Below are 19,253 nucleotides of genomic sequence, written 5' to 3'. Positions count from 1 at the left end.
CAAGGAACAGCCCCAAACGCTACAGAACAGCCCCAAACCCTGCAGAACAGCCCCAAACCCTGCAGAACAGCCCCAAACACTATGGAACAGCCTCAAATCCTCTGGAATAGTCCCAGTCCCTATGGATCAGCCCCAAACCCTACAGAACAGCCCCAAACGCTATGGATCAGCCCCAGTCCCTATGGATCAGCCCCAAATCCTATGGAACGTCCCCAATCCCTATGGATCAGCCTCAAACCCTACAGAACAGCCCCAAACCCTAAGGAACAGCCCCAGATGCTACAGATCAGCCCCCAATCGCTGTGGATTATCCTATGGATCAGCCCCAAACCCTACGGATCCCCCCTAAACCCTACAGATCACCCCAAACCCTATGGAACAACTCCAATTCCTACAGATCCCCCCCAATGCCTACAGATCATCCTCAATCCCTATGGATCAACCCCAAACCCTACAGATAAACCCCAAACCCGACAGATCACCCCCAATTCTTATGGAACAGCCCCAAACCCTACAGGTCCCCCTTAAACCCTACAGATCACCCCAAACCCTTTGGAACAACTCCAATTCCTACAGAACAGCCCCTGTCCCTATGGAAGAGCCCCAAACCCAAGAGAACAACTCCAATCCCTATGGATCAGCCCCAGTTCCTATGGGTCAGCCCCAATCCCTATAGAACAGCCCCAAACCCTACAGATCCCCGCCAAACCCTACAGATCCCCGCCAAACCCTACAGAACAACCCCAAATCCTACAGATCACACCCAATTCCTATGGAACAGCCCCAAGCCCTACAGAACAGCCCAAATTCATATGGAACAGCCCCAAGCCCTACAGAACAGCCCAAATTCATATGGAACAGCCCAAATTCATATGGAACAGCCCCAATCCCTACAGATCACCCCCAATCCCATCACAGACAGTGACAAATCCGTCGCTTTCTCCTCGTTGGCTCTCGGAGGTGGCACCTGGCAGGGCCACCTGCCCCTGGTGGCACGGACCTGTCCCCCAGCACGGCAGCGCCAGGACACGTGTCCATCCCGGTGCCACCACGCTCTGTCCGTGCCACGGGGAGCCCAGGGGTGCCCGGAGCCGCCAGCCGGGCGCGCTGAGCTCACCTTTGGCAGCGTGGCACGGCGAGGGCGCGGCGCCAGCGGGCACGGGGCTGGCACGGCGCTGCCGCCGCCCGCTCCATCCTCTCCTCCCCGATCCCCCGAGGCAGGGTGGTGCTCAGGGGGCTCGCCCCGCTGCTCTGAGCCTTTTGGGGACCCTTCCGCGGCTGCCACCGGGGCTGGGTGTGCTGCGAGGGGCAGGGAGAGGAGGGAGGGAAGGAGGGAGGGAGCGGGGTCAGGTATTTCTCCATGCCAGGCCCGCTAACAAAGGCGCTATTGAAGTGCAGCCGCTCCGGTCTGTGAAGCAGAAACCCTCTTGTATCTCCCCCGGAGCCTTTGATGTGCCTCCCCCCGGTGCGGCGGAGATTACTCATGTGCTGCTGCTGGGGCACGGCTGCCGGCGAGCCACGAACCCCCGGAACGGCCCACGGACAGCGGCACCCCGAGCTCACCCCGCTGCGCCCCCCAAAACCTATGGGAAATCCTATGGGAAATCCTATGGAAGGGCCCCAAGCCCCACAGAACGGCCCCAAGCCCTATGGATCACCCCCAAACCCTATGGAACAGCCCCAAGCCCTATAGAACAACCTCAAACCCTACAGATCACCCCCAGACCCTGTAGAACAGCCCCAAGCCCCACAGAACAGCCCCAAGCCCTATGGATCACCCCCAAACCCTACAAATCAGCCCCAAACCCTACAGATCCCCGCCAAACCCTACAGAACAACCCCAAATCCTACAGATCACACCCAATTCCTATGGAACAGCCCCAAGCCCTTACAGAACAGCCCGAAACCCTACAGAACAGCCCAAATTCATATGGAACAGCCCCAATCCCTTTGGATCACCCCCAATCCCTACAAATCAGCCCCAAACCCTATGGAACAGCCCCAATCCCTACAGATCATCCCCAATCCCTATGGAACATCCCCAATCCCACAGATCACCCCCAATCCCTATGAATCACCCCCAAACCCTACAGATCCCCCCCCCAATCCCTATGGAACAGCCCCAAACCCTAAACATCACCCCCAATCCCTATGGGTCAGACCCAATCCCTACAGATCACCCCCAAACCCTACAGATCAGCCCCAAACCCTATGGAACAGACCCAGTACACTCAGTTCAGCCCCTGTCCCTACACATCACCCCAATCCCTATGGAACATCCCCAATCCCACAGATCACCCCCAATCCCTATGAATCACCCCCAAACCCTACAGAACCCCGCCAATCCCTGTGGAACACCCCCCAATCCCTGTGGAACACCCCCCAATCCCTATGGATCACCCCCAAACCCTACAGGTCACCCCCAAACCCTATGGAACAGACCCAGTCCATTCAGTTCAGCCCCTGTCCCTACACATCACCCCAATCCCCGAAGATCCCCCCCAGTCCCATCACGGACACGTCCCCGGATCCCCGCAGACCCCAAACTTTGTGGGACCCACGCTCGGGGATGGGGAGTGGCCGCGCTCCCAGCCCCGCATTCCTCTGCTGCAATTACAGCCGGAGCGCCGGGCGGAGGGGGAATTTCCCAAAGGGTTTTCCTGGCGCCCGGACAAGGGTCGGACAATGAGAACATTTGACAGGGTGCCCAAACCTGCTGGAGCTTGGATACGCTCAGAGCCTCCCCCGTGCTGCTCCTCGGTGCCAGGCGCTGCTCTGGGGGAGGTTTGGGCAGCGTGGGGAGGTGGGGATGGCGCTGGGGGCTCTCACAAAACCCCCACAGCCCTCAAATCGGCCTGGCTGCCCCAAAAAATGCCAAGGTTTGAGCAGCACAAAGCCTGGCGGCACATTCCCGGTGGGATTGCTCCTGGAAACCCCAGGGGGAGGCACCAAACGCACTTTGGAGACTCTCAGAGCTCGGATCGGTGTTTGGAAAGGGCTTTGCTGCCTTCAGCACTCCCTGCCTCGCTCCTCGGGGGCACTGGGGGCTTATCCTGGTTTTTCCAGTCCCGGGGGATGTTTGGGATGCTCTGAGAGCTTGTGCAGAAGCCATCTCAACTTCCCAAAAGTGCCTTTGGAGCTCTCAGTGGGAATTCCCTCTGGAGCAGAGAGGCCTCTTGGTGCCCACGTGGCAGTGCCCAAATCAAACCAACCCAAAACCAGAGCGCAGCAGGATCCTCCAGAGATGCCAACCCCGTTCCCGAGGCTCGTTCACCTCCACAGAATCCATCCCAGCTTCCCAAAAGTGCCTTTGGAGCTCTCAGCTCCTCCTCGAATCCTCTCTGGTGGATTTGCAGCAACCCCTGGGTGCTCCTGTGGCACCCAGAGGGACTCCAGTGGGAATGAATGATCCAGATCCAGACCATCAATCTCCCATCCCTGCCCCATCCAGACCATCAATCCTCCATCCCTGAGTGATCCCCACCACTGACCTCCCATCCCTGATGAAACAACCCAAAATCAGCTCAGGAGGATCTTCCACAGATCCCAGCACCGTTCCCGAGGCTCATTCACAGTTGTCACCTGCACAGAATCCATCTCAACTTCCCAAAAGTGCCTTTGGAGCTCTCAGCTCCTCCTCGAATCCTCTCTGGTGGATTTGCAGCAAGCCCAGGGTGCTCCTCTGGGAATCTCCTCTGGAGCAGGGAGGCCTCTGGGGTGCCCACACAGCAGTGCTCAAATCAAACCACCCAAAATCTGAGCTCAGGAGAGCCCAGCACCATTCCTGAGGCTCATTGGCAGCTGTCACCTGCACAGAATCCATCCCAGCTTCCCAAAAGTGCCTTTGGAGCTCTCAGCTCCTCCTCAAATCCTCTCTGGTGGATTTTGCAGCAATCCCTGGGTACAGGGAGGCCCCTGGGGTGCCCACATGGCAGGGCCCAAATCAAAAACACCCAAAATCAGAGCTCAGGAGGATCCTCCACAGACCCCAGCACCGTTCCTGAGGCTCATTCACAGATGTCACCTGCACAGAATCCATCTCAGCTTCCCAAAAATGCCCCAAAATTTTAAAGTTTAACCTTCAGATTTTGGGGGAGCAGCTCAAGCCAGAGTTTGGGCCAGGATGCATTTGGAGCTCTCAGCTCTCAGTCCCTGCTGCCTCTCTGCTGGATTTGCAGCTCCTGTGGCACCCAGAGGGAATTCCCACTGGAGCTGGGAGGCCCCTGGGGTGCCCAAATCAAACCAACCCAAAATCAGAGCTCGGGAGGATCCTCCACAGATCCCAGCACCATTCCCGAGGCTCACTCCTGCATTTCCCAGCTCCCAGGCATGGGATGGACACAGAAGTTTGACAAATCCAAGTGAGACCTGGACACAAATAAAAAACCCTCCAAGAGCTGGGGGTGGACAGGAGGGATGGACAGATGGACAGGCAGATGGATGGACGCTCCAGAGCAAAGCCTGGAACACCTCATTCCCCGCTGGGATCCTCACCAGGTGCATCCCAAGGAGGTGGGAGCAGCCTCAGGTTTTGGGGATCAGCTGCAGCTCCCCCTCCCCAGCCCCAAACTGGCTCCATCAGGCCCCAATTCCTGATGGGTTTTTTAAACTTTAACCCTCAGATTTTGGGGAGCAGCTCAAACCCTGGTGCATTTTTTAAACTTTAACCCTCAGATTTTGGGGAGCATCTCAAGCTGGATCAGCAAGGGATGGAGGATTGATGGTCTGGATGGGGCAGCAATGGGAGATTGATGGTCTGGATTAGGTTCAATGGTCTGAATCAGGCAGGGATGAGGGATTGATGGTGTCGCTCTGGATCTGGATCAGTTCAATTGTCTGGATCAGCAAGGATGGAGGATTGATGGTCTGGGTCTGGACTGGATCAAACTCAATGATCTGGATGGGGGATTGATGGTCTGGATGGGGCAGGGATGGGGGATTGATGGTCTGGATCGGGCAGGGATGGGGGATTGATGGTCTGGGTATGGATCTGGATCAGGCTCAGTGGTCTGGACCAGCAGGGCATGGGGAGGTCAATGGTCTGGATGGGGCAGGGATGAGGGCTCAGTGGTGGGGATCACTCAGGGATGGAGGACTGATGGTCTGGATCACTCAGGGATGGAGGATTGATGGTCTGGATCTGGATCTGGGTCAGTTCAAGGGTCTGGATCACTCAGGGAGGAGGGATTGATGATCTGGATGGGGCAGGGATGGGGATTGATGGTCTGGATCTGGATCAGGTTCGATGGTCTGGATCAGGCAGGGATGGGGAATTGCTGATCTGGGTTTGGATCTGGGTCAGGTTCAATGGTCTGGATCAGGCAGGGATGGGGAATTGCTGATCTGGGTCTGGATCAGGTTCAATGGTCTGGATGGGGCAGGGATGGGGAATTGATGATCTGGGCCTGGATCCGGGTCAGACTCAGTGGTCTGGATCGGGCAGGGATAGAGGGGATTGATGGTCTGGGTCTGGATCTGGATCAAACTCAATGGTCTGGATCAGGCAGGGATGGGGGAATTGATGGTCTGGGTCTGGATCTGGGTCAGACTCTGGTCTGGATCAGGCAGGGATAGAGGGGATTGATGGTCTGGGTCTGGATCTGGATCAGGTTCAATGGTCTGGCCCTGGCAGGGATGAAGGGCCGATGGCCTGGATCACTCAGGGATGGGGGATTGATGTTCTGGCTCCATCGGGGATCAGGGGTGCATGGTCTGGCCCTGGCAGGGGTGTGGAGCTGCAGCTGAGCCGCCCTGGGCAGTGCAGGGGCTGGACCCTGCTGAGGAGATCCCTGCTGCCCCCAGAGCTCAGGGCTGGGGGAGATGGGCTGAGGGTTCAGCGGCCAGGAGGGACCAGAGAGCAGGAATCAGCAGGGACAGGTGAGGATGGAGCCCTCTGGGGCTCTGTCCAGGGGTAAATTGAAGGAAGGATTAAACCACGCGCAGGAATCAGCAGGGACAGGTGAGGATGGAGCCCTTGGGGGGTTTGTCCAGGGGTAAAAATGAAGCCGGGGTAAAACCATGAGCAGGGATCAGCAGGGCCAGGTGAGGCTGAGCTCCTGGGGGTTTGTCCAAGGGTAAAAGTGAAGGCAGAGTGAAGCCACGAGCAGGAATGAGCAGGGACAGGTGAGGCTGAGCCCCCTGGGGTAAAAGTGAAGGAAAAGTGAAACCATCAGCCCCACAGGGCCCACTCCAGCCCCCCTGGGAGGAGCCTTCTGTGGGCTCAAACCCATCTGGGCGGCTCCAGGGACACCACCCTGGGCACAAACTTGGCAAGGAAAAGAGATGTCCCCAGGGCCTGCTCCCATCCCGCTGCTCCCTGGCACAGCCTGGCACGGCCTGGCCCCTCTCATCCCCAGCAGGGACTCACCTGCACCCAGTGTCCCTTTGCCACCCCGAGCTGTCCCTGCCTGGGCAGGGCCCTGAGTGCCACTGTCCCCTCCCAAGGGACAATCAAACCAGTCCCAAACGTGTCCTGAGCTGCTCCCCTCACCCTGAGTGCCAGTGTCCCCTCCCGAGGGACACCCAGAGCTGTCCTAAACCTGTCCCCTCACCTGAGCAGGGCCCTGAGTGCCACTGTCCCCTCCTGAGGGACACTCAAACCAGTCCCAAACCTGTCCCAAACATGTCCCTGCCCTGCTCCCCTCACCCTGAGTGCCACCGTCCCCTCCCAAGTGACAGCCACACCTGTGGGGGACACCCACACCTGTCCCAAACCTATCCCTGAGCTCTCCCACCCTGAGCAGGGCCCTGAGTGCCACTGTCCCCTCCTGAGGGACAGCCACACCTGCGGGGGACACCCGGACCTGTCCCAAACACGTCCCAAACGTGTCCCCGAGCTGCTCTCCCTGTCTGGAGCCAGCCCAGCCCTGCTGCAGCTCTGCCACCCTCCCTGGGCACACACAGACACCGGGAGGGGACATTTTTTGAGCCACTCCAAGCACTCCCTGCCCTCTCATCTGAAAAGGGACTAGCTCTGGGCTCACCCTCCCTTTTTCTCAAAGCAAATTTTCCCTTCTGGCAGGGAAATAAAACCCCTCATTTTCCTGAGCAGCGCAGACCACCTGAGAGCCCCCAGACCCCCTGGGCACCCCCACACACCTGAGAGCCCCCAGACCCCCTGGGCGCCCCCACACACCTGAGAGCCCCCTGGGCACCCCTACACACCTGAGAGCCCCCAAAGCCCTCAGGAGCCCCCACACACACCTGAGAGCTCCCAAAGCCCCTGGGCACCCCCACACACCTGGGAGCCCCCAGAGCCCCTGGGCACCCCCACACACCTGAGAGCCCCCAGACCCCCTCAGAGCCCCCCACACACACCTGAGAGCCCCCTGGGCACCCCCACACACCTGAGAGCCCCCAAACCCCTCAGGAGCCCCCACACACCTGAGAGCCCCCCGGGCACCCCCACACACCTGGGAGCCCCCAGAGCCCCTGGGCACCCCCACAACACCTGAGCGAACGGCGGCTCCAGGTGACGCCGAGCCCGCGGCATCTCCCCTCTCGCAGCCCTTCATCCGCTTTTCCCCGCTGACATCACCGCTCAGGTCGGCACACGCACCGCTCCCCTTATCTTTCTTTGGGATTACCTCATCGGAGAGGGGCTCGCAGAGCCTTCCTCTCCCCTGCCTCATCCTCCTCTCGCGGCTCGCAGCCGTAAGTTCGCGCGGAGGAAGGAGCGGCTGGATGCGGTTCCGGCTCCGCCGATTCCCCCCGCACCTTTCCAGCATCCAGCGGCTCCAAACCTGCCCGGAGCCCTTCGGAAACAGAACCGCACCTCCCGCGGGGTTCATTCCCACCCAAACAATGCCCGAGGGTCTCACACGCACTGCCCCGGTGATGAAAAAAACTTCATTTCCCATTCCAGCCCCGCAAGGCAAGAGTTAACGAGCTCACGTGTAATTAACTGCTAACTACGTTAACATGTGTTGCATGGAATTCTCTGTCAACATAAATAAAGGGAATACAGCGCGAATAAACCTCGCAGAAATTCATTTTGGCCAGTTCGGGATTATTTTCACCCAAAACAAAGCCAGTTTCATTATGGGTTTGCTTTTTTTCCCCCCCCCACAGCATGCCACAACCACAACACCTCCACGAGAACTAAACCCGCATATTCCATATATTGATATTATATTAAACCCACATTTTCAGCTCGGGATGCTCAGGGCTGGGGATGCTGCCCAGGTGGGGAACGGGGGGGATGCCGGAACGGGCCGAGCGTCCCCCGGGTGCCCCCCACGCACCCAACTCCCGCAGGAAACAAAGAAAACCAGAGAAAAACACCCCCCAAAAAAAAAATAAAAAAAAATTAAAAAGCCGTCTTACTTTTGGGGTTTTTTTTTTCCTTTCCTCCTCTTTTTTTTTTTTTTTTTTTTCCTTTTCTTTTCCCTTCCTTTCTCGTCCCGCGGGACTCCAGCGATTCTTTTTCTTTTTTTTTTTTTTTTTTTTTTTGGGGAGGGAGGGAGGAAGAAATAATCCTGCGAAGCAACTTCGGGAGGCGCCGGCCGGGAGAGCTCACGGGAGGCACCGGGGAGGGCTCGGCCGAGGCGGAGAAGGAGCGAAGGAACAAAAGCCCGAGGAGCGGCGGTGCTGCCGAGCGCGGTGCCCCGCTGATTGTACGCGGGGATTGCGGGGCGGGAGGGGGCGGGCGAAGGGGCGATGGGGAGAGGCCTCTCCATCCTCCATCCCTCCATCCCTCCCTCCTGCCAGCCCCGAGCTTTGCTGGCGCATAAATTATCTCCTGGCTCTGCATCTCTCGCCTCCCGAGCCGCGCATCCCCGGCAATTTCCCATTCCCCGCGCGGTGGATGCGGTGCCCGGGGCACTGCCCCCCATCCTGGGCACCGATTCCTCCTTTTCCCTCCTCTTCCCTCCTTTCCCCTCCTTTCCCCGGCTTTCCCATCTCGTTTTTCTCCCTTTCCCCCTTCCTGCTTTGTCTCCGGCCCCAGACACAAAAGAGCCTCTCTGTGACCTGGGAGGAGAAAAATTCCCTTTTTTTTTTTTTCCCAAGGGAAAATTAAAAAATAATAAAAAAAAAAAGCCCACCCGAGCTCCCCCCGGTGCGCGCTTTGAGCAGGGAGGGAATTAAAAAAAATTAAAAAATTAAAAATAACCGGGCTGGTTCGGGCTGGGAGTTCAGTGCTGCCCTAATGAGTGTAATTAGCGGGGTGAGAGTGGAAGCGGATTCCCCTGGGGTTTTTTTTTGGGGGGGAAAACGGCGTTTTCCCACTTCCAGGAGCTGTCCCTGGGTCACCTCAGCCAGGATTAAATCCCAAACCCATCCCGAGCCCTGCGGGGCTTGGCAAAGCAAAGCAAAGTCGGATTTGGGACTTTTTTGGGGGTTTTTTCTCTCATTTTCCAGGCTCGTTGCTATCCCTGCACCTCAGCGCTCCCAAATCCCGGCTGGCAGCGGAATAACGGGGGGTTCAGGGGGGATTTAAGGGCTCGGGAGGCAGATCCTCCTCCTGTGGCACCACCTCAGCCCTGGCAGTGCCAGCAGAGCGGGGCTGCTCTGCCCCGGGCGCACGGGAGATGCCTGCGGGTGGGCAAGGACGCTCTCTGCCCTCTAAAGAACTCCAAAAATCCCAAATTTAGCTGTTCAATTTGGCTGCAGGGGTGCGGTGAGGATGGAGAAGGGCCCAGCCTGAGCATCCTCCCCTTAAATAAAGGTGGGATAATTGATGGATTCCCCCGGTGAGCCGGGCAGCTCATTAACTGCCGGGCCTAATGAGCTGCTGGGGTTGTCCAAGGAGCCAGGAGGGTTGGGATGGGGGATAATGTTGGATCCGGGCATGGGATGGCTGGTCCAGGAGTGTGCTGAGCCCTCTCCAGCATCTGCTCCGCTCTGACATTGTGCTCACTTTTATTTTATTTTATTTTATTTTATTTTATTTTATTTTATTTTATTTTATTTTATTTTATTTTATTTTATTTTATTTTATTTTATTTTATTTTACTTTATTTTACTTTATTTTATTTTATTATATTATATTTTATTATATTTTTTATTTTATTTTATGATATTTTACTTTATTTTATTTTACTTTACTTTATTTTACTTTATTTTATTTTATTATATTTTATTATATTTTTTATTTTATTTTACTTTATTTTATTTTATTATATTTTACTTTACTTTATTTTACTTTATTTTACTTTATTATATTTTATTATATTTTTTATTTTATTTTACTTTATTTTATTTTATGATATTTTACTTTATTTTATTTTACTTTATTTTATTTTACTTCATTTTACTTTATTTTATTTTACTTCATTTTACTTTATTTTATTTTATTATATTTTATTATATTTTTTATTTTATTTTATGATATTTTACTTTATTTTATTTTATGATATTTTACTTTATTTTATTTTACTTTATTTTATTTTACTTTATTTTATTTTACTTTATTTTATTTTACTTCATTTTACTTTATTTTATTTTATTATATTTTATTATATTTTTTATTTTATTTTATGATATTTTACTTTATTTTACTTTATTTTATTTTATTATATTTTATTATATTTTTTATTTTATTTTACTTTATTTTACTTTATTTTATTTTACTTTATTTTACTTTATTTTATTTTATTTTACTTTACTTCATTTTATTATTTTAATTGTCTTGACGCCCCTCATTTGCACAATCCCCCACAATGCAGCGCGGCAGGACTTTTGCTCTGAGCTAATAAACAGACGACAAAAATAAACGTGTCATGTAAGATTTGCTTCCATCGCCTTCGCCTCTGTGAGGGAGCTTTGCGCCAGCCGGGCACGACGCTGCCGGCGTGGATCTCCCAGGCGCTGCCAGCCCGGCCTTCCCCGAGCTCCTGGTGCCCAACTTTTGCCAGATGTTTCCAGCAGAACTCGGAAAAGGCGGCTGTGGGACACCGGGATGCGCTCCTGGCACCTCGGGAATTCCTCCCAAAGCGCTTCACCCCGCCACAATATCAAAAATATCAAAATATCAAAAGCCAAAAATCTCCAAAATATCCCCCAGCCCACCCAGAGGCTGGGGGCATACAGGGAAGCAAAATTATTGCTGCACGTTTTGGGGGTTTAAAGGAATTCTGGGGTTTTGTCATCCAGCTCATCCCACGGGTTTCCCTTTGCTATAAAGGAAGAAGAAATAGAAAAATGGGAAAGGGAAAGGAAAAGAGAAAGGAGGGAAAAGGGGAGGAAAGGGGATAAAAAGGGGGAAAAGGGAAGGAGAAGGAGAAGGTAAAAAAAGGGGAAAAGGGAAAAAAAGGAAAAGAGGGAAGGGAAAAAAAGGAAAAGAGGGAAGGGAAAAAAAGGAAAAGAGGGAAGGGAAAAGCAAAAAGGAGAGAAAGGAAGGAAGGAAGGAAGGAAGGAAGGAAGGAAGGAAGGAAGGAAGGAAGGAAGGAAGGAAGGAAGGAAGGAAGGAAGGAAGGAAGGAAGGAAGGAAGGAAGGAAGGAAGGAAGGAAGGAAGGAAGGAAGGAAGGAAGGAAGGAAGGAAGGAAGGAAGGAAGGAAGGAAGGAAGGAAGGAAGGAAGGAAGGAAGGAAGGAAGGAAGGAAGGAAGGGAGGGTTTCAAGCACAAAATCCCTGGTTTTGTGTCCAGGCAGGCGGCTGAGGTGTTTTATTTTTGGAGGGTTGAATTCAGGATTCTGGAGCGCTGTGATTTCCTCGGTGGTGTTGGATTACGGATGAAATTCATTCCCTGAGCTGAGAAAAGGAGTTGGAATATGAGTGGGCTCAGGAAATTTACCTTTTTAATGCAGGATTTCCCCCTCTGTTCCACAAAAATTTGTCTCCTTCCAAGAAATTGGCTGGATGGAACTCGGGATATTGGTGGGAACAGCAGAGATCCCACCCCAAAGCAATCAAAGGAGGTTCCAGGTGTCAAAACACGATTTTAAAATAAATTTGCTGGGTGTTTATAATGAATTTCCCAGCATGGAACTCGGCTGGAAGATCCCTGGAATGCAGAGGAGCCCTGGAATGTTGAGGACATTGGGGTCTGATGGAGCAGTGAGAGCCCTCAGATCCCTGGAGGTGTGGAAGGGATGGTTGCTTTGAAATCCCGCACATTTCACACCTGGTGCATTCCAGCAGTTGGGTTTCCCCTCTTTTCCCCCTCTTTTTCCCTCATATTTCCCTCATTTTCGCTCTTTTTTCCCTCTTTTTTCCCTCTTTTTTCCCTCTTTTTTCCCTCCTTTTTCTCCCCTTTTCCCCCCTTTTACCCCTTTTCCCCCCTTTTCCCCCCTTTTCCCCCCTTTTTCCCCCTTTTCCCCCCCTTTTCCCCCTTTTTCCCCCTTTTTTCCCTCTTTTCCCCCATTTTCCCCCCTTTTTCCCCTTTTTTCCCCTTTTTTTCCCTCTTTTTCCCCTTTTTCCCCTCTTTTCCCCTTTCTTCCTCTTTTCCCCCCCAGCTTTGTGATCCTGGACGATTCTCAGCCCTGACCTAAGAACACTTCAGCGTTTTTGCTGAGAAAATCCTGAAAACACCAAAACAACCCTGAAGGCTAAAAGCCATGAGAGAAATAAAAAAATTAAAAGTAAAAATAAAAATCGAGGTTGCTTATTTTTCTTTTCAACCCTGACCCCATTTCAACTCATTTCTATGGCTGACTCTGGAGTGGGAGATGGAAAATCCACAACAAATCCTCCCCCAGCTCATCCTGGTGGTGAAATCTTCACCTCTATGGTGTGGCTCTGCACCAGATCCGTGTGCTGGGATGGGAGAAGGGAGCTCTGGGAGGATGAGGATGAGGATAAGGATGGGAGGAAGGGAAAAACCAGCGGGAATGAGACAAGCCAAGGCCTGGATGGCTGTGGAGTCTCCCTGCAGGATGCTGAGAATAATTTCCCTTTTTGCCCACAGCGCCAGGGCGAGAGGATGGGATCATCAGTCTTCATTACACGGCCAGAACGGGCTCTGTCAGGTTCTGCTGTGAAACCAATCCATATTGCCCTGGCCTGGCTGCCCACAGCTCCCAGCAGGAGCTGCAGGCACAGGGTGGGCACCGGGACGTGCCAGGGACAGCCAAGGTGGGCACCATGGGGTGGGGGCACACAGGGAGGCAAAATTATTGCCACATATTTTGGGGGTTTAAAGGAATTCAGGGTTTTTTCTCATCCAGATCCTCCCAGGGGTTTCCCTTTGCTATAAAATGTGCAGAAGAAATAGAAAAATGGGAAAGGGAAAGGAAAGGGAAAAGGGGAAAAAAGGGAAAAGAGGGAGGAAAGGAAAGGAAAGGAAAGGAAAGGAAAGGAAAGGAAAGGAAAGGAAAGGAAAGGAAAGGAAAAGGAAAGGAAAGGAAAGGAAAGGAAAGGAAAGGAAAGGAAAGGAAAGGAAAGGAAAGGAAAGGAAAGGAAAGGAAAGGAAAGGAAAGGAAAGGAAAGGAAAGGAAAGGAAAGGAAAGGAAAGGAAAGGAAAAAAGGGGGCAAAAGGGGGGAAAGGGGAAGGAGAAGGTAAAAAAAGAAGGGAAAAGTGGAAAAGAAAAAAGGAGGGAGGGAGGGAGGGAGGGAGGGAGGGAGGGAGGGAGGGAGGGAGGAAGGAAGGAAGGAAGGAAGGAAGGAAGGAAGGAAGGAAGGAAGGAAGGAAGGAAGGAAGGAAGGAAGGAAGGAAGGAAGGAAGGAAGGAAGGAAGGAAGGAAGGAAGGAAGGAAGGAAGGAAGGAAGGAAGGAAGGAAGGAAGGAAGGAAGGAAGGAAGGAAGGAAGGAAGGAAGGAAGGAAGGAAGGAAGGAAGGAAGGAAGGAAGGAAGGAAGGAAGGAAGGAAGGAAGGAAGGAAGGAAGGAAGGAAGGAAGGAAGGAAGGAAGGAAGGAAGGAAGGAAGGAAGGAAGGAAGGAAGGAAGGAAGGATCAGTTTCAAGCACAAAATCCCTGCCTGTCCTGTCCCTGTCACCCCAGGGCATCTCCAGCCTGACGGGACGCTCCGGGCGCTCTCCCCCGTTTATCACGGGGATCTCCGGGCATTTTTATCAGGGCCAGATGAATTTCGGGCAGCTCCGGGCTCCACTTTGCCCCGGCAGCGGCTCCGGCCCCGCATCCTCCCGCTGCCACCGCTGGGATTCGATCCCGCGGGGCTGCTCCTGATGAATGGGACTCATTTCTGCTCGAGAGAAGGTTTGAAATGCGCAGCCGAGGGGAATGGAGCGCAGAGGGCTCCCCCCAATCCCCGCTGCCCCGGAGTCGCCGCTGTTGGCATTTCCCAGCCCGGGGATGGGCTGAGCAGCCTCGCTGGCCCCGTTTCAGCGCGGCAGAAGGGGCGGGTGGCGGGGATGGGAGCGGGGATGAGTTGGGGACCCCCGGACCCGGGATGGACGGGGAAGGGACCCCCGGGCCCGCGGTGCCCGGCCCCGCTCAGCGGCACCGGGGAGAAAGGGGGAACGGGGCGGGGGACAAGGGGGACACACGGGGGACACTCAGGAACACGGGGGGGACATGGGGGTGACATGGGGGGCACACACAGGAACGTGGGAGGCGGGAGGGGGACACACCCAGGGACACCCAGGGACACGGAGGGGACACGGGAGGACACACAGGAGCATGGGAGACACAACAAGGGACACAGAGGGAACACAGAGGGAACACCGGGGACACACTCAGGGACACCCAGGGACACACCAGGAGGACAAAGAGAGGACACGGGGGTGACACACAGGAGCATGGGGGGACATGTGGGGGACATGGAGCAGACACGGAGGGGACACAGCAGGGACACCCAGGGACACAGGAGAGATACCCAGGGACACCTAAGGACATGAAGGGGACACCCAGGGACACGGGAGGGACATGGGGGACACGGGATACACCCAGGGACATGGCGGGGACACCCAGAGACACCCAGGGACATGGAGGGGACACTCAGGAACACGGGGGGACACAGAGGAGACACCCAGGGACACCTAGGGACATGAGGGGGACACACCCAGGGACATGGAGGGGACATGGGGGGACACACAGGGACACGGGGGTCACCCAGGAACATGGGAGACATGGAGCAGACACGGAGGGGACACAGGGGACACACCCAGGAGCATGGGGGGACACATGGGGGGACACGGAGAGGACACGGGGACACACACAGGAACATGGGAGACACGGAGAGACACGTGGGGGACACGGAGGGGACACGGGGGGAACACACGGGGGGGAATGGATTTACCCAGGGACACGGGGGGGACATTGAGACACACAGGAGGGACATGGAGGGACATGTGGGGGACACCCAGGAACATGGGGGGGGGACACCCAGGGACACGGGGGCGACATTCAGGAACACAGGGAGACACACGGGGGGGACACGGAGAGGGCACGGGGGGACACGAGGGGGCTGCCCGTGGGCGCCCGATGAGTCGAGAGGTGAAGGAAAAGCGGGAACCCCACCTGCCGTGGGGTCGGGAGTCCGTGTCCCCCTCTGTGAGTCCAGCCAGGGCTCTGCCCTCCTGTCCCCAGCCTGGGGTGACACCTCCTGGGTGTCCCCTGTCCCCGTTCCCTGTGTCACAGGGTGTCCGGGTGCTCTCGGAGGGGCAGAAGGGGTTGCACCCCCTGTCACCCCACGTCTGCGCCCCACAGAGAAGCTGCCCCACATCGGGGCTCTGTGGGATGTGTGGCAGCCCCGGAATCGCGGGAGATCCCCCCCGACCCCTCCGGCGGCTCCCTGGGGCCTCAGCGTCTCCTTTTCAATTTATTTTTATAAGGAAGCAGAAAAAGAGAGAGAGAGAGAGAGGGAGGGAGGGGGAGAGGGAGTCACATCCTAATCTGGCAAAATGTCAGGGAGTGATTCAGAGAAGAGGCAGCGGCAGAGAGAGGCAGCCCACACAGGAGACTTGTTTCTGATTTCCAAATGTCAGCATGTCCTTTAATTAAATGCTGATTAACAGGGGACGTGCTCCCCTGAGCCGGGGCTGCTGCTGCTGCAAATCCCGGCTCTGGCACCCCTGGGATGGGCTCTGGGCACGCCAGTGGTGCCTCGGGGTTTGGGTTTTCTGATTTTTCAGAATTTGAGTGTGTGGGTCTGGGTTTCGTACCAGGGGACGGTGAGCTCTGATCACAGAGACAAAACAATTCCTGCTCCAGCTGGGGACCAAGGAAAAATGATCCAAATCTCAGGCCAGGAGCACAAACAGCGTGGGCTGGAGAGAGGAAAACAAAAAGGAGGATGGGACTTGATAACCTCAAGCTGGAATTGCACAAATTAACCCCAATGTGCAAACGGAGCAGGGCTGATAAAAGTGACAGACCCCGCGAGCAGTGGTGGTTGTGACCCCATTTTGTGGTCACGCTTCCCACGCGTCTCCTGCCATCTCCACACTCTGCCAGTGCCACACGTCCCTGCCAGTGCCACCCAAGCCTCTCTGTGTCACCTTCGGATGGCTGAGATGGGGTGACCAGGGGCTCTGGGTGTCCCTGTCCCCATTCTCTGTGTCACAGGATCTCTGGGTGTCCCTCCCTGTCCCCATTCCCTGTGTCACAGGGGCTCTGGGTGTCTCTGTTCTCTGTATCACGGGTCTCAGGGTGCCACATCTCCCTGTGTGACAGGATGTCTGGGTGTCCCTGTCCCCATTCCCTGTGTCACAGGGGCTCTGGGTGTCCCATCTCTCCATTCCCTGTGTCACAGAAGCTGTGGATGCCACATCTCCCTGTGTGGCAGGATCTCTGAGTGTCCCCTGTCCCTGTTATCTGTGTCACAGGATGTCTGGGTGTCCCCATTCCCTGTGTCACAGGATCTCTGGGTGTTCCTGTCCCCATTCCCTGTGTGACAGGGATTCTGAGTGTCCCCTGTCCCTGTTCTCTGTGTGACAGGACCTCTGGGTGTCCCCATTCCCTGTCCCCTGTGTCACAGGGTCTCAGGGTGTCCCCTGCCCCCATCCCTTATGTCACAGGGGTTCTGGGTGTCCCCATTCTCTGTGTCACAGGGGCTCTGAGTGTTCCCCTATCCTTGTCCCCTGTGTCACAGGGTCTCCAGGTGTCCCCTGTCCCCATTCTCTGCATCACAGGGACTCTGGATGCCGCAGCTCCCTGTGCCACAGGGGCTCTGACTGTCTCCTATCCCTGTTATCTGTGTCACAGGGGCTCTGGGTGTCCCATCTCCCTGATCCCTGTGTCACCGGGTCTCAGGGTGCCACATCTCCCTGTGTCACTCAGAGGCTCTGAGTGTCCCCTGTCCCCATTCCCTTTGTAACAGGGTCTCAGGGTGTCCCTGTCCCTATTCCCTATGTCATAGCATCTCTGGGTGTCCCCTGTCCCCATTCTCTGTGTCACAGCATCTCTGGGTGTCCCCTGTCCCCATTCTCTGTGTCACAGCATCTCTGGGTGTCCCCATTCCCTGTGTGACAGGAGCTCAGGGTGTTCCTGTCCCCATTCCCTGTGTGACAGGAGCTCAGGGTGTCCCTGTCCCCGCCCCAGTGCCATGTGCTGCTCACACCAAGTTCTCCCTCTCCCAGCTCCCGCTGCCGGTTCCATCTCCAGGCGCCACCTGACGGCACCAGCTCCGGGGAGGGTTTGTTGGCCAACATTCCCCAGCCACAGGAACCAGCTCCGAGGCTGGAAATGGGAAATGGGGACACCCAGGGCAGCCCTGGCACAGCCCCTGCCCCGTGCCCACCCAGAGCAAACCCAAGCCTAAAGGAAGCACGGCCAGCTCCTCTCTTCTTCCCGGGACAACAAAAGTCCCAGGGCCAGACAGGGCAGAGGCTCCAGGCTGGGAGAGCCCCTGGATCGTCCTGTGAGCTCAGCAGGGATCCCAGGGATGGATTTACCCTGGAATGAGCCACCCTGATCCCCAGGGATGGATTTACCAACCAGGAACCCTGGAATGGACCAACCTGGCTGTGCCTGGCTCTCGAGGGATGGATTTACCAGCCAGGATCCCTGGAATGTGCCAAGCTGGCCGTGCTTGTCCCCAGGGACGGATTTACCAACCGGGATCCCCGGAATGAGCACATCTGGCCACATCTGGCTCCCCAAGAGTGGATTTACCATTCCAGGATCCCCGGAATGAGCCACCCTGGCCGTGCCTGGCTCCAGAGCCCACCCAGCCCGCGGGGACCACCCTGTCCTGCTGCTCTCCTCTCTCCCGATTTTACCACTCTCAGGGAGCACCAAACCCCCCAAAAGCGAAGAGATGGAGGGACTGCAGCCAAGTGTGGGCGCTGGGAGGGACCCAGAGGGGAGAGCACGCACAGGGGGAGGGGAGGTGGCGGCGCTGAGGAAGGAGGGGAGGGGAGGAATCATTCCGAGCGAGCCAGATTTCCACATTCCCCCTGCTGGAAAATTAAAGTTTGCATCCCGAATGCGATTGCTGTCGGCTCCCTGGCTCGGAAGGCACGTACCTGGTTGGCTCAGGGTCCGTGCTGGCTACCTGTCAGCAGGCTGTGCCTTCTGTTCCCGCTGAGCAGCATCTCTGCTCGGCTCGGCTCGGCTCGGCTCGGCTCAGCGAGGGAGTTCAAAGCCGCAACTCGAGCACTCGAGGGTGTGCGGGGAGATGGACGCGCTCGCTGAGCATGAACAGCAGCCATTGGCTCTGCCTGGCCCGGCTGCTCTGCTCAGCTGGGCTGGGCTGGACGTGTGTCATCCTTCCCCTCGGCACGGCACGGCACGGCACGGGGATTCACCCGGGAGACGGAGGAGTGGCGTTGAGGGGTTAACCCGGGAGAAGGAGGAGTGGGGTTGAAGGGTTAACCCGGGAGAAAGAGGGCAGGGTTGAGAGGGTTAACCCGGCAGAAAGAGGGCAGGGTTGAGAGGGTTAACGCAGGAGAAGGAGGGCAGAGTTGAGGAGGTTAACCCGGGAGAAAGAGGCTCGGGATTGAGGCGGGTAAATCCCGGGAAAGAGGGGCATTATTGAGGGGGACAGCCTTGGGAAGGAGGGGCGTTATCCCGGGAGGATGAACCCCAGGGAAAAGAAGCCTGTTATCCCGAGGGGCTGAACTCTGGGGAAGGACTCCCTTTATCCTGCTGGGATAACTCCTGGCAAGCTGTCCCTTTCTCCCACTGGGATAACTCATGAAAAGTTCTCCCTTTATCCCGGGAGATAACTGACAGGAATCTCTCCCTTTATCCCAGGAGATAACTGACAGGAATCTCTCCCTTTATCCAACTGGGATAACTGACAGGAATCTCTCCCTTTATCCCAGGAGGATAACTGACAGGAATCTCTCCCTTTATCCCGGGAGGAAAACTGACAGGAATCTCTCCCTTTATCCAACTGGGATAACTGACAGGAATCTCTCCCTTTATCCAACTGGGATAACTGACAGGAATCTCTCCCTTTATCCCGGGAGG

The 19,253-nt window shown here is 55.3% G+C and overlaps 1 protein-coding gene across 1 annotated transcript in view; it reads right to left on the bottom strand.

The window, feature by feature from the left end:
* Positions 1–18,384, bottom strand: part of BLACAT1 (BLACAT1 overlapping LEMD1 locus) — a 30,582-nt gene extending 12,198 nt beyond the window's left edge. The window contains exon 1 of the mRNA XM_058039610.1: positions 18,305–18,384. The gene's annotated coding sequence lies outside the window, so the exon portion shown is untranslated. The remainder of the gene's footprint in view (positions 1–18,304) is intronic.
* Between the last annotated feature and the right edge of the window lie 869 nt (positions 18,385–19,253).

This window comes from Melospiza georgiana, chromosome 23 (genome assembly GCF_028018845.1).
Source record: "Melospiza georgiana isolate bMelGeo1 chromosome 23, bMelGeo1.pri, whole genome shotgun sequence".
Lineage (NCBI taxonomy): Eukaryota > Metazoa > Chordata > Aves > Passeriformes > Passerellidae > Melospiza > Melospiza georgiana.
The sequence above is the reverse complement of the archived record's forward strand: the minus strand, read 5'-3'. Positions and strand labels throughout refer to the sequence as shown.